General features: G+C 33.8%; 1 protein-coding gene across 5 annotated transcripts in view; it reads right to left on the bottom strand.

Annotated features, from left to right (window-relative positions):
* Positions 1 to 14,173, bottom strand: part of LOC113512140 (uncharacterized) — a 307,054-nt gene that overhangs the window by 174,422 nt on the left and 118,459 nt on the right. For 2 of the 5 annotated variants that reach the window (XM_052893855.1, XM_052893856.1), the window contains exon 2: positions 3,090 to 3,184. The exons of the other annotated variants lie outside the window; for them this stretch is intronic. The gene's annotated coding sequence lies outside the window, so the exon portion shown is untranslated. The remainder of the gene's footprint in view (positions 1 to 3,089; positions 3,185 to 14,173) is intronic. 5 annotated transcript variants of the gene reach the window in all.

Genomic DNA, 14,173 nt, shown 5'->3' with positions numbered 1-14,173 from the left:
TGATGATGATGATGATGATGATCTATAGTAATAACTTAACATAATATAAAGAAAAATGTTTTAAGTATATGAAAATAATTAACTGTGTTTATTATTTATCAGATAATAATTTACAATTGACACTCAGGTGTAGACCTAGTACTGTTTGCAACCATCTTAAAAAAAAAAAAACTAGATTCTCAATTTACATTCATTTATATATATAAAATGTAAACCATAAAATATGGTTTCTTTTTCTACCATTTAAGCATTTATACATCCAAGAAAATGCACAGATATAGTAACTATACGTACTGTAGTATGATACATGTATATACAGGGTTTTATTTCATTGCTCTCACCGGACCTCACCTGACTTCCTGTTCAGGGTATTACGTGATATTCTTGCAAATTCTCAATCCGCTTTTTTATATAGTTCTTATTGCAAACGACACGATTTACTGTCGTATTGGTTTCATATTAATTTCCTCAGGACTGTAAAGACGATTTTTATATGCGGATAAAATTCTGCTAAAAGTAAAATGTTAACACATAAGCTGTCTTTTTTTTTTATTCAATTTAGAATGGCAAACAAGCGACGGTCCACCTGATGGAACGTGGTAACCGTCGCCTATAGACATGAGCAGTACCATGGACATAACCATGCGTTGCCATTCCTGAGGACTCAGGTGTTATTCCTCTGTACACAGTAAATTCACGTCATATCCCACCCTTCAAACCGAAACACAGACATGCGAATACAACTGCTTCACGGTTGAAACACGAATGGGACAGAGGTACCCAAGCAATCGACTTTTGTACAAAGTCTCCCTCTGGTGTCTCATTTAAATATTTCATGTACATACCCATATTCGTGCAATAAAAGATTTGAATTTTAATTTGAAGTCGGTTGAAAATATTTAAAAGTATGTAAATATATGCATATTAGATGAACATATTTTTTACATGACGGTATGTATAAACTTATAAAATTACGTATAAAATTAATGTCAAATTGTGAATAATAATAATAATAATCAAAAGGAACAAAGTTCTCAATTCAGTTAAATTTTTGTTTTGTGTTTATTGCCTCATAACTCCGTCAGTTACTCAGTTATAATAAACAAATCGTTTTTTTATCTAAAAAAATATACCTACAGATTGATCTCGTAGAAATTTTGTGAAAATTGATACAATAGCTTATATTATTCTCAATTTCGTGTATAATATAGTATATCTCTCCTATATATGTGTAAGTATATTTGGTATTCATATATATTTATTCGCTTATATATGTAATTTTAGTATGTATATATATCAATAATTACTAGTACCGCATTCGAGTATTCTGACACCTCCCTATGGTTGACTGGGAGAGAATGCTTTTAGCATTAAGTCCACCATGTACACATATTTGTACTAATGAATAAATAAATAAATAAATAGTTAACTTTTGAAATCAAAATACTCCTAGTATTGCCACAATTCAGCGCAGTTTCTTTTGTGCAACACTATCCTTTATAAATCTAACGTGACTACGAATTATATTGCTGATCATGTATGAGCTATATTAGTGTAAAAGAAGTATAATGAAATCATTTATTAAATAATTTGATTTTATTAAGAAATTTAATTTAATAATTTACATTTGGTACAAACTAATATTGTTAAAATGTTGTGGGCCCTGGTTGCCTTGATTAAAGATTTTATTTATTATTATTATTATTATACTGTTGAGTTTCTTGCGGGTTCTTCTCAGTAGATAAAAATATTCCGAATCCAGCAGTAGAATCATAAAAAAATTACGATTTACAAGAGCTTGTAAACAAGTCTATTTGATTAAAGATTATTTCTATTCTACTCTGTTAGCTTTTATCTGTGACTTCATCCTAGTAGCTATAATATCTTCATTGAACGAGATAAAAAATAGTCTATGTCTTTCTTTATCCCATATATAGTACTTGTATACCAAATTTCATAGTGATTAGTTGGTAATCGTTAACAAATATATAAATAAACAAACTTACATTCACATCCTATTAATATATAATAATAAATGCGAAATTTTGTAACAACGGATGGGTGTTTATTACTCTTTCATGCAAAAACAACTGAATAGATTTGAATGAAATTTGGTATAATGATAAATAATCTACTGATAATCTACTATCTGATCCTAACTTATCATACAGAAAATTTTAAATATTGATTCATTCGTGTGAAGTTGCGAAATATAGGTAAGTTTTTAAGTATATATATACAAGAATAATACGGCCCACCTGATGGAAAACAGTTACCATAACCTATGAACGCCTGCAATACCAGAAATATTACGTGCACGTTGCCGACACAGAAGAAACCTCATTATCCCTGTTTTTAAAAACCCCATTCTGGTAGTCTCGTGGAAAAACCTCACAGATAGGCACTTATGTTTCGCGTAAAATAAGGAGCTCATTTATTATATATTTTTTTTGTAATACAAGAATAATACTTTGCCCTTATTTCTTCACTAATGCATTCGGGACGGTGTATGTAAGTGTGTGTGTATTGAACAAACATCATTGTGTCGCATATGACCCAGTTAAGCCATGAATGGTCAAGACTAAGTAGCGACAATCAAGGTGTACCCACATAGATATGTACAGTCATCCATTAAAGTGATCATGCGTAGATATACTGGTATTTAACTCAATTTTATTACAGTTTTACTGGTAAATATCTTAGATGCGTAAACCTGCATTTGAGAATTCTAAATTACCTAATCTTACAAAAAGGAAAAATTGAATGTTTTATTTGTAATAGATGTACTTAAAAAGTACTTAAGGTTGCCTGGAAGAGATTTCTTTTAGCGATAAGGCCGCCTATTGTTTTATCAGCGCGACCTTTTCTTGTAATTTATTTTTTGTACTTTTACTAAGTTTACTACTAAGATCTTTGGAGAGAACAATAAAGAGTATCTCTATCTATTTATATAGACGATTTAAAAAAAAAAAAAACACCTACAGAAAGCTCCATTATCAATAAGTAACATAGCTTGGATTTCCAAAGTCGCGCGAAGCCGGGTCGGGTTGCTAGTAATTTAGTAAGTAATAATTTATTAACAAACTTACCTTCCGACAACTCGATCGTATAACTTATCACTATAGTTGAATCTCGTGACTTTTCCCGCGTGAATTTGTGCATACTGAGTAAGCGTTGGCTTTACCTGTAACAAAAAAGGAATTATAAAGTACATACATACATACATATCTGTCACGCCTGTCTCCCATTAGGGTAGGCAGAAACAATGGAATGCCAAATGCTTCGAAATTATAAAGTATAAAAAACAATTTGCCATCAATAATTCTAATGCTAAGCTGTAGGGTCCAAGCATAGAATAGGCTATCCCATGCTTTCCCGTGGGTGTCATAAGAAGCGATCTTCTTAAAACATCACTAAAAACTTAACTGCGGTTGCCGACCTGCCTGGCAAGCGTGGCTTATTGGAAAAACTCCCCAAGGGGGAAGGGGAAGGCAATCGATTACAGGTTCCGAGTACCTGTGGTACCCGAATATTAGTCGTATGTTTATTGTACGTTTTTATGTTCAATTTTACTTAATTATTAAATGAAATTATTAATTATTTATAAAGAGTAAATTTCAGAAAACAATTGAAAAATTACTCGATTTCGATAAACCATTTGTACAAAAGTCGATTGCTTGGGTACCTCTGTCCCATTCGTGTTTCAACCGTGAAGCAGTTGTGTTTGCATGGCCGTGTTTCGGTTTGAAGGGTGGGATATGGCGTGAATTTACTGGGTACAAAGGAATAACACCTGAGTCCTCAGGAATGGCAACGCATGGGGGATATCATGGGCGGAACAGTATACTCTGTTATGTCCATGGTACTGCTCATGTCTATAGGCGACGGTTACCACTTTCCATTAGGTGGGCCGTCAGCTTGTTTGCCATTCTAAGTTGTATAAAAAAAGAAGACTCACACATGCACTAAGTATTCGTCCAAGTACTCAAACACGAGTCACGACTAGATTCTTTTTTAACGTGTACCCTAAAATAATCGAAAAACAAAATTCTAACTCGGCACAGCACTTCACCTGCCGTCGCAAACTTCCATTTTAACTATAGACATTTAGACTACTACCCCATTTCCTATGACATCCTGGTAATCAATCAAGCAAGTTTCTATTAAATCACCTCCGTCAATGCTGATACGAAAAGTGGGCGTTTGTTAAATTAATGACCCGGCGAGTTGCGGAGTTTGGACTTCAGCAGACATCAACAAGTTCATTGTTTACATTCTAACTCAATTTGCGTGCGATGAAATTGTAAACAAATTATATAATTGACGTTCAATATTGTTGGCGAGTTCAATAGTGGAGTCTGTAGGTGTCTAGAACCTGGTAAGTGACAACCCTAGTTGCTGGGGGGAAAGGGATTGTTAGTAATGGAAACTGAGAATCCCATTGCTAGCAATATACCCACCCAACCAGGTCGACCTCCTAGCGGTTCTCCCTGGAAACTATTGTTTAATTCCTGATGAACTCATCATGATGGGCTAACTGGCCTGTTTTCATTCTCATCTATCACCCTTCACTGGTGCTTCGCCAGCGTATCCCGTTAGCGCAGGCGGGGTTACCATACCATTTTCACCGATCAAAAAAAAAAACGACGGTTCTCAATTCGATTGTATTTTTTTTTGTTACCTCATCACTCCGTCATTTAATATCCGATTTGGAATGTTCTTTTTTTTATAGAAAATACTTTCAGATTGTTCCCACAAAAATTTTATCAAAATCAGTTCAGTAGTTTAGTTTTGGAATCAAAATTATTGGTTTTACCATGATCAGGTGAGATCACATATTTTCATGTTTTTCTTTTATATATTTAAGACAACACTGATATAAGTAACAATAATAAAAACAAAAAAAGCCAATATAATCATTTTTAGAAATTCTGCCCGTCTGTATGTTTGTTTGGGCATCATGCAGAAATTATTTCATCAAATTCGATGCTGTTTTCACAGTCGTGTTTTTGAAGGTCTTATTTAAATCCCAGTTTATATTTTACCTTGATACGTTAACTACAAATTGTCTATATCATATTTTACTACTTTTGAAATTCACGCGTACCTTCGTACGACAAAAAACAAAATGCTAGTTAAATAAAATTAAATAGATTTTTCCGAAATATCGATTCATTTGACGTCTTCATCCTGCGTTTAACATTACGACTAAAAGTGGTAAATGACATTTCGTTCAGTAACACAAAGTAGGAGAAACACAGATTTCCCCGGATCGTGTCGAAAGTGACGTCCATTCAATCTTTATTTCTACTAGAGTAGTAATCAAAGAATTTTCAAAATATACGACTCAAATTAACTTGAATTTATTAATTACTTTTACCTTAATAATGATTTTACTTTAATCTCGAGTTTCATCTCAACTTGAAATGAATATAAAAAAAAAAAATTAAAAATCATCAATCAAAGAAATATCCTCTTTGAAGTTATTAAAAAACTAGACGATTATTGAAATTTTTATACGGAAATAATGATAAAAGCTAAGGAAACTGATTGGGTGAACGGCCCTTACCGCTTACTGGGTCCATTTTTTATCCTATCTAATTGCAGTTTCAAGATGTCGTCACATGGGATTCTTGCATGATTATACTAAGAATGGCAAGCAAGCTGACGGCCCAGCTGATGGAAAGTAGTAATCATCACTTATAGACATGAACACAGTACATCTTCACATCCATTGTACCCTTCATGCGTTGCCAATCCAGAGGGTTCCGAAGTAATGCCTCAAAACTCTGTGACTTCAATGCAATATCCCACTCTACAAAGTGATTCACGCAAACACTGCTGCTTTATGGCAGAAACACGGATGGGACAGAGGTATCCATGTAAACGACTTTACAAAGTCCTAACAGCACCATTGTTCCTTGCCACTTCTAGCTCTATCCCCACCCCCGCATGCACCGACGTCTTCAAGGGCTTTGTAAGCTGCAGCCCTCTAAAGGAGACTTCCAAATAAAGTCAGAACAATTGTAGAAAACGACAAGCATAGAAAATTCATAAAATTATATAAAAATCCCGTACACACACACACACACACACACACACACACACACACACACACACACATATATATATATATATATACATACAACTCTCCCTTTGTTCTACACATGAAAATGTGGCAACCTGTAACAATACTGCTTTTCGCTTTTCATCACGACTGTACTTTGTATCTTATCTTACCATCTACCCTTGGGCGAGCCTCGAACACACTCCCGTATTCATAACGCATATGCATCTACGAATGCAGGAAATTAGATACTGTTTGCATGCTCGTACGTTCTCGTTTCTGTTTTGCATATGTATGCATTATTTCAAATGGCGAATTTACTTTTGTGCTTTTAAATATTTGTTTAGTACGTTTATATGTTTGCTTCGAATTAGAATTGCGTCATTTAAAATAAATCTTATATATAAAATTCTCGTGTCGCGGTGTTTGTTACCAAACTCCTCCGAAACGGCTTTACCGATATTTATGAAATTTTGTGTGCCTATTGGGTAGGTCAGAGAATCGGCCAACATCTATTTTTCATACCCCTCAATGATAAGGGTGACCCTCCAGAAAAAAAAAATATTTTTTTGACAAATTTTTCCATTTTTATTATGATTTAGCATTGAAAAATACATACAACCTCAAATTTTCACCGTTTTACGATCAACCCCTGTTTTTTAATCGCGATTTTTATATGCTGCAATAGGGTTGCAAGATGGCAATCAAATGTAATAATTGTAGTAGGATAAATTTTCATGTATAGTTCTAAAAATAATGTATATGGTAAAACAACGTTTGCCGAGTCAGCTAGTAGTATTATAAATATTTACAAGCGACCGAAAGGAGGTTCTAAATTAATTTAAATTTGTTTTCTTTTTAAATAAATAATCACATCATAAATAACTGTGAAAAAGATTTTGTTGTAGGTAACAGGAAACGAGAAATTGATGGTCCACCTGATGGGGAATGGTAAAAGTCGCCTATAGACATGTTTTTTTTAATGAATGATAATGGATAAGTAACCCCGCCTGTGCTATCGGTATACACTGGCAGGGCACCAGTGAGGGATGATCTGTGAGGATGAAAAGGCATGTCAGTTAGCCCATCGTGACGAATTCAATAAATTAGTCACGATAGTTTCCAGAAAGAACCGCATGAAGGTCGACCTGATAGGATATATTAATATCAATGGAGGTCTAACCTCCCCATTGATAACAATCCCTTCCCCCTATAGACATGATTAGCACTATGAACTTCACAGAATATACTGTGGCGCCCTTAACACCTCTCATTCGTATTGTTTCTGCAGTTAAACAGGCATTCTTACATAACTCTCGTTTTGAAGGGATATGACAGTGAAATTACAGGATATGGAGGAATAAAATCATAGTCTTCAAACATAGCAACACATTAGGTACCATGGGTGTTACAGTATTCTTATATTATATATTTGGTGATATTTTTTTTTAATTGAATATTTTTAAATATTCATACTAATATTGTAAAAAAGAAAGATATGTTTGTTTGTTGATTTGTCGCCAAAAACTGCCTAATAAGCGTGGGAACTACTGATAAAATGTTTTCTAGGGGGAGGCCTGTATTCAGCAGTAAATAATTAACAACTGATATGACGATGATGGAAGGATAAGCAAGCTAAACTGGCAATGGGCTGGTCACATAGCTTGAAGAATCGACAACTGATGAGGAAGAGAAGTTCTTGAATGGCGATCGCGTACGGGTAAACGCAGTATAGGACAACCCCCCACTAGATGGAGTGACGACCTGAAATGCATTGCAGCGAGTCAGTGGATGCAGGTTGCTTAGGTACGTTCTTTATGGCAGTCTATGGAGGCTTATGTCAAGCAGTGGACGGATAATGGCTGAAATGATGATGATGATGATGATGAAAATGAAAAATACTCACTGATATTAAAAACTCTTTTATAGAACTTTTTTTTTATACAACTTAGAATAGCAAACAAGTTGACGGCCCATTTAATGGAAAGTGGTAACCGTAGCCTATAGACATGAGCAGTACCATGGACTTAACAGAGTATACTGTTTCACCCATGACACCCCCCATGCGTTGCCATTCCTTAGGACTCAGGTGTTATTCCTCCGTACCCAGTAAATTCACGCCAGATAAGAACGCTACATTATCAGCGAGTAATATAAGGTTTATATTATTTTGGAAAATTCTGTTCACTCATGCGAAACCTGAATCACTAGTCTTTTATATAACAATATTTTTATAAGGTTACACTCACTTTCACTCAGTTATATTAAACAGGGAGACATGAATACTTCCGTATAAAAGGTGGAAGAGATTTCGTAACTTCTCCAAATGGAACAATAAAGGGTCTTGTTTTTATTCCATAAGACTGTGTTCTCGAGTGGCGACCCCTAAATAATGGTATGGTGGGCCGTCAGCTTGTTTACCATTCCCCTTATATAAAAGGAAAGTGTTCTTGAATCGTTTACTATGAATTTTCCATTTATTTCCGTTTTGAGGAAACTAGTAGATTTCGCTCGAGACAACAACTAGCGATTTTACAAATTAATGATATTTTGTATGTACAGTGCCGGTCAAAAATTTGAGACCACTATAAAAAATATAAGAAGGCAAAAGTCAACATATTTAGAACTTTACGAAAAACAGGTTTAAATTTAACGTTACACAGAAGATTTGAAATACAAAAATTACATGAAGTCGTAACGAAACAATGTTCTAAAGAAAACACAGAGAGTTTAGAGATTTTTCTTCAAAATACTCTCCTTTGAATTTTATGACCCGTTTTACCAATCTTGGCATGCGAGCAATTAATTTGTTTATAGTCTCTTGCGAGATATTCCACCAGCTTCCTTCTAATGCATTCCACATGGCCTGTTGTGAAGTAGGACATTGTTCTCGCACATTTCGGTGAAGCTCATCCCACAAAAGCTCTATAGGGTTAAGATCAGGGCTTTGGGCTGGTTTTTTTCGACTTTTTTTTAACTTTTTTATATACATATGACATTTAAAATCAATATGTAGACTAGTCAAGTTTAGAAATAGAATTTATGCCATAACAGGTAGGATTTTATCTGTTCTCCTTTAACCAAAGGTTGTCTGTAAGAGACTGCCCTAGCAATAAGACCGCCTTTTGTACCTTTATGTATATATTCCGATCTGTATTTATGTTACTGTATTTCATTTGAATTATTCAATTGTCACTGTATATTTTAATGCTTCTGGTACAAATAGAGTTAAATAAATAATAAATAAAATTTTGCTACACAAAGAAAAACAGGGACTTCAATCGTCACAAAGAGTACAAATACCAACACAAATAGAATCTAAATAGAATGATTAAAATCAGTACACAATTAGTAACAAAAAAACATTAAGAAAGACAACCATGACTATTAACATATTTTAAAAGATTTTACCGCTGCCTGGGTCAGCAACGCGCACGTTGCCCGACGTTCAGTATGGCAGACGTTCATAGGCTACGGTAACCGTTTACCATCAAGTGGGCAGAAAACTTGTTTGCCATCACAGTGGTATAAACAAAATGCTAGATTATGAGCGAATAACATGTACTCTAACCATATTTCCAAAATAGCGTGCGAAGTCGGGACAAGTGAATAGTTCTCAAATAATTTGAGTTTGCTAAATAGAGACCATCCGCTTGTAATAAACGGAAATCGAAAACGTCACGGGTTAGTATACTCCAACTTACAACTTAAGCGACATGACGAGTCCCGAATTCTGCAAGGGTTTATTGTCTTTGTTCGGTTGTCCTTGTTTTGTTACAGTCCATCCTTTAAGTACGTTTCTACCGAAATATTGCTATACTTGAATTATCTACCATTTTTAACCGACTTCACAAAGAAGGTTATTTCTTTATGTTTATTACCTTATAACTCCGTCAGTTGTAAACCGATTTGATTTTTTTTTTAATCTATACACCGCCATTCGCTCTCTCTGTTTAGCGTAACGGTTGACTGGTCGAGAATGCCATCAGGCATTAAGGGCGACTGTAGACATATTTTAATGTGTGCAAAAGTATTATTAAATAAAAAATCAATTATTTTCTCTCTAACTACACTGGGTTGGCTGGAGGAGATCTCTTTTAGAGATAAGCCCTCCCTTGCTAACAACTTGTTAAACTAACTGCTGTATATATGTGTATATATATATATATATATCTAAAATGATGTTACAGATAGATTCCATAGATATTTTACCAATTCAGTAGTTTAGTTAAAATAATTAATTTAGCCACAATTTAAGTCGGACTTTTATGTAGAATAATCTTAAATTATATAAAAAACAATTAAGTTTATATTCGATTAAATAAAAATAAATAAAATAATAAATAATCTGATTAAATTACTAACATTTGATATTGCTGTTTTTTATACGGAGAATAAAAAGCTTGATGCGAATCAATATCCACTCGAAGACATAATTCGCCTAATTTACTTTATATATTTACAAAGAAATGTATCTACGTAGCTTACGCTGCTCTTTTGTTTGCAGAGAATAATGTAAACAAACACTTTATTATGTTATTTATCATCAATGCAAACTCTCATCTCTCTTAGAAATCATTAAAGTCAATTAATTATAATCACTCAAAATATGTTTATTGAATTGGCAGTGGGGAACAAAATGACGGCCCGTTTGATGGAAAGAGATAACGACCATTTTGAAATACGATCGCGCTACAGCATCATCGCAGAAGTATTAGACTAGTAAATTAACCAGATAGAAGGAATACAGCCTGGAAAATCTTAACACCAGAGGGCACTGTTCACGCACGAGTAGTAGTAGTATCTAATAGTTGCGGTAGGGGTTAGTAATATGGACTACTGATCCCATTGCAAACAATATATCCTTACAGGTCGACCTCCACGTGGTACTTCCTGGAAACCATTATGGTTAATTTTTGATATATTCATCACAATAAGCAAACTAACCTGCTTCATCCTCACCTACCATCCCTCACTGGTGCCTCGCCAGCATATACCGATAGCGCAGGCGGGGTGACCATTCCATTATCACCCATAAAAAAAAATAGTACCGGTAATAAAAAGTAGTGGTAACAGTAGGCTGTAAATAGTAATAGTGGTGACAGAGTAAACAAAATAATAAGTACATAATAAGGACATTGGCCGCTGGTAATTAATGCTACTTTCTACTCTAGGTTTGCTGGAAGAGAACACTTACAGAGTTAAGCTCGCCTGTTGTAGGTACATTTTTATTTAATATAAATTATAACAATATATTTTTTGTGTACAATAAAATATTAATAAATAAATACATAAACTTAAAATTTTGAATTATGTTTAAAATTTCGAATTATATTTAAAAATTTCGAATTACATTTAAAATTTCGAATTTGCAATTCGTGACGTCGAATGGTTGGTTCTAGCTCGTGACGTTTTCGATTTCCGTTTGCGGGCGAATGCTTTATACGAAATGCAAATAATTTGAGAATCATGCCTACTTAGACGATGCTGTGGAGATGGCGCCACTGCAATTTCTGCAGCACTAAGCTGAGCTCCGATTCTGTTTGCATATTTAAGCTATATACTATACATAATATGTATATAGCTTGAATATGCAAATAAAGATGAAAAATGAATATAGGCATGTATATAGGCATACATACATATATACATACATTACATAACATATATAAGTTGTAATTTTCAAAAATCCTTCTTTAGCGAATGCTCACGTTACAAAATAAATCTATATTGTAATTTTCAACTACTAGAGTTAGTAGCTTTGTTTGTACGTTAATAAATTAGTCGGAACAAACTATTTTATATGAATGAATGAATTAATTAATTAATGAGTGAATAAATAACGAATGGTCATTCATTCGAGCATTCAATCATTTGAATGAGCGAATGAATGGGTAAATGAAAGAATAAATAAATTTTATTTACCAAATAAATATTAAATACACGATTTCGATGACCAGAATTCGCATGTTTACATTTTGATTAATTTCTATTGAAACAGACAAGTTTCTTATTGTTAACTAAGTACATATACATTCAAAAGACTGTTATACTCATCGGCATATCGTGATGCGAGTGACGGATCACCGGCGGTACGTACGTACTGCGTCGTCACAGACATACGTCAACCTGTTGCTGTCATGCTGAGCGGTAACTGATCACAGTTTGCACGTCGACGGAGCGTGATGTATGCTTTTTGGACCCCTATTATTTATACATAATACCGTATCGCGTCAACGCAGTTTGTCATATTACGAGTACATACTGAAACCGAATACGTTTAGTCTCTGAATTTTTTTCTTCTTCACATATAACTGCAAACATTTTATACAATTTAAGATTAAAAAAAAAAAACTTTAATTATGACAAAGCCAGTTATTTTAATTTAAAAACGAAACTATTGAACTAATTCTGATAAAATATGTACAGGACCAATAGGAAAATTCCAAACCAGTTTGGAATTGACGAACTTATGAAGCCACAGAAACATAAAGACCAGAGAGTGACTTTGTACAAAAGTCGTTTGCTTGGGCACCTCTGTCCCATTCGTATTTCTACTGTGAAGCAGTTGTGTTTGCAGGGCTGTGTTTCGGTTTGAAGGGTGGGAGATGGCGTGAATTTACAGGGTACAGAGGAATAACACCTGAGTCCTCAGGAATGGCAACGCATGGGGGGTTATCATGAGCGATGTTATGTCCATGGTATTACTCATGTCTATAGGTGACGGTTACCATTCAAATTTGCATAAAAACAATACTATACGAATTAAGAATGTCCTTCTATTTGAAGTCGTTTGAAAATAGACGAATTGAGAATAAGGATCTTCTGAGAGTAGCTTAAAATAATCTAGAGCAATAATTACCAGAACACAATGTCAAGGTGATGTCAGATCCGATGTATAGAGTACTCCATACAATAAATACCAATTAAGAAACCAGTTTCAATAAAATTTAATTAGGAAAACAATTACGAACTGTGTATGTCCATTTGTCTGTTACGATATTTGTCTATTACAAAGATACAACTATTTGTTACTGAACTAGAATTAGTACACATCCAATAGAGGGAGGACTATGTTCTAAGAGTGGATATTATATAGCAATATCTATAATATCTATATATTTTAGTTATAATATCTATAACAATAATAATAACATTATTTGCAATGATTTTGGGTATAAAACATTTGATCTTATAAATTAAAAGTACCTTTTAAAATCTACTTAGGTCAAGCGTGCAAATATTAAAAACAAAAATTATATATATATATATATATATTGATCCAATTAGAAATATGTTAAAAGTCTGTTATCCAAAAAATAACATTGCATCTCTTATCTAACTACTTTTAACATATTAGTTAAAATAGATATCAGGTCGATATAGGCGATATCGAAATGGGTGATGATCTGTTTTCTACCATCAGTGCTCAGAGGAACCCAATATATAGATATCGGTTCAGTACCCACATTACCCATTCTTACTATGTTCAATATTGGACACTTAACAGCTATTATGATGATGATGGTGATGATCTAATCGCGTTAATTTCCGACTCTTATAAACCATAAATTTGATATCATGAGTATCATAAGTATTGACACAGCAAGCAAGATTTGACAAAGCAAAACAAACAACTAATACGGGAGCGATGGATAGGGTGTCGATTAAACATTTTGATCATTTTCTTTAAATAATTAAAAAAAAACCTTTACAACAAATAAAAATAACATACACACAAAAATATCCATTAACAACCGTCTTATGGCAGTCCCTAATAAAAAAAATCCTAACAATGCCCTAAACGTTACAAGCACTCGAAAACTCACATATGCACGAATGAGATGAAATACATCCAACTCAACGATCCGTGGCGAAATGAAAAACTATCGAGACTGGAAAGCAGTCTGGAATACTTCACGCTCATTTTCATACTAAACGAAAGGGCAGAATTGGAATTCTTATACGCCTACCAAGACGTAGATGTTGGTATAGTTATAAAGATATTTATAATTTCACTTTACTTTAATGTGGACAGAAGAATGGTTGAATACACTTTAATTGCATTATGCAATATAGGGAATAAGCAAGACAATTAACAAATGT

The sequence above is a fragment of the Galleria mellonella genome, unplaced genomic scaffold, assembly GCF_026898425.1.
Source record: "Galleria mellonella isolate WM207_F2 unplaced genomic scaffold, CSIRO_AGI_GalMel_v1 utg184, whole genome shotgun sequence".
Taxonomy (NCBI): Eukaryota; Metazoa; Arthropoda; class Insecta; order Lepidoptera; family Pyralidae; genus Galleria; species Galleria mellonella.
Note: the sequence above shows the minus strand (reverse complement) of the source record. Positions and strands in the feature narration are given on the sequence as shown.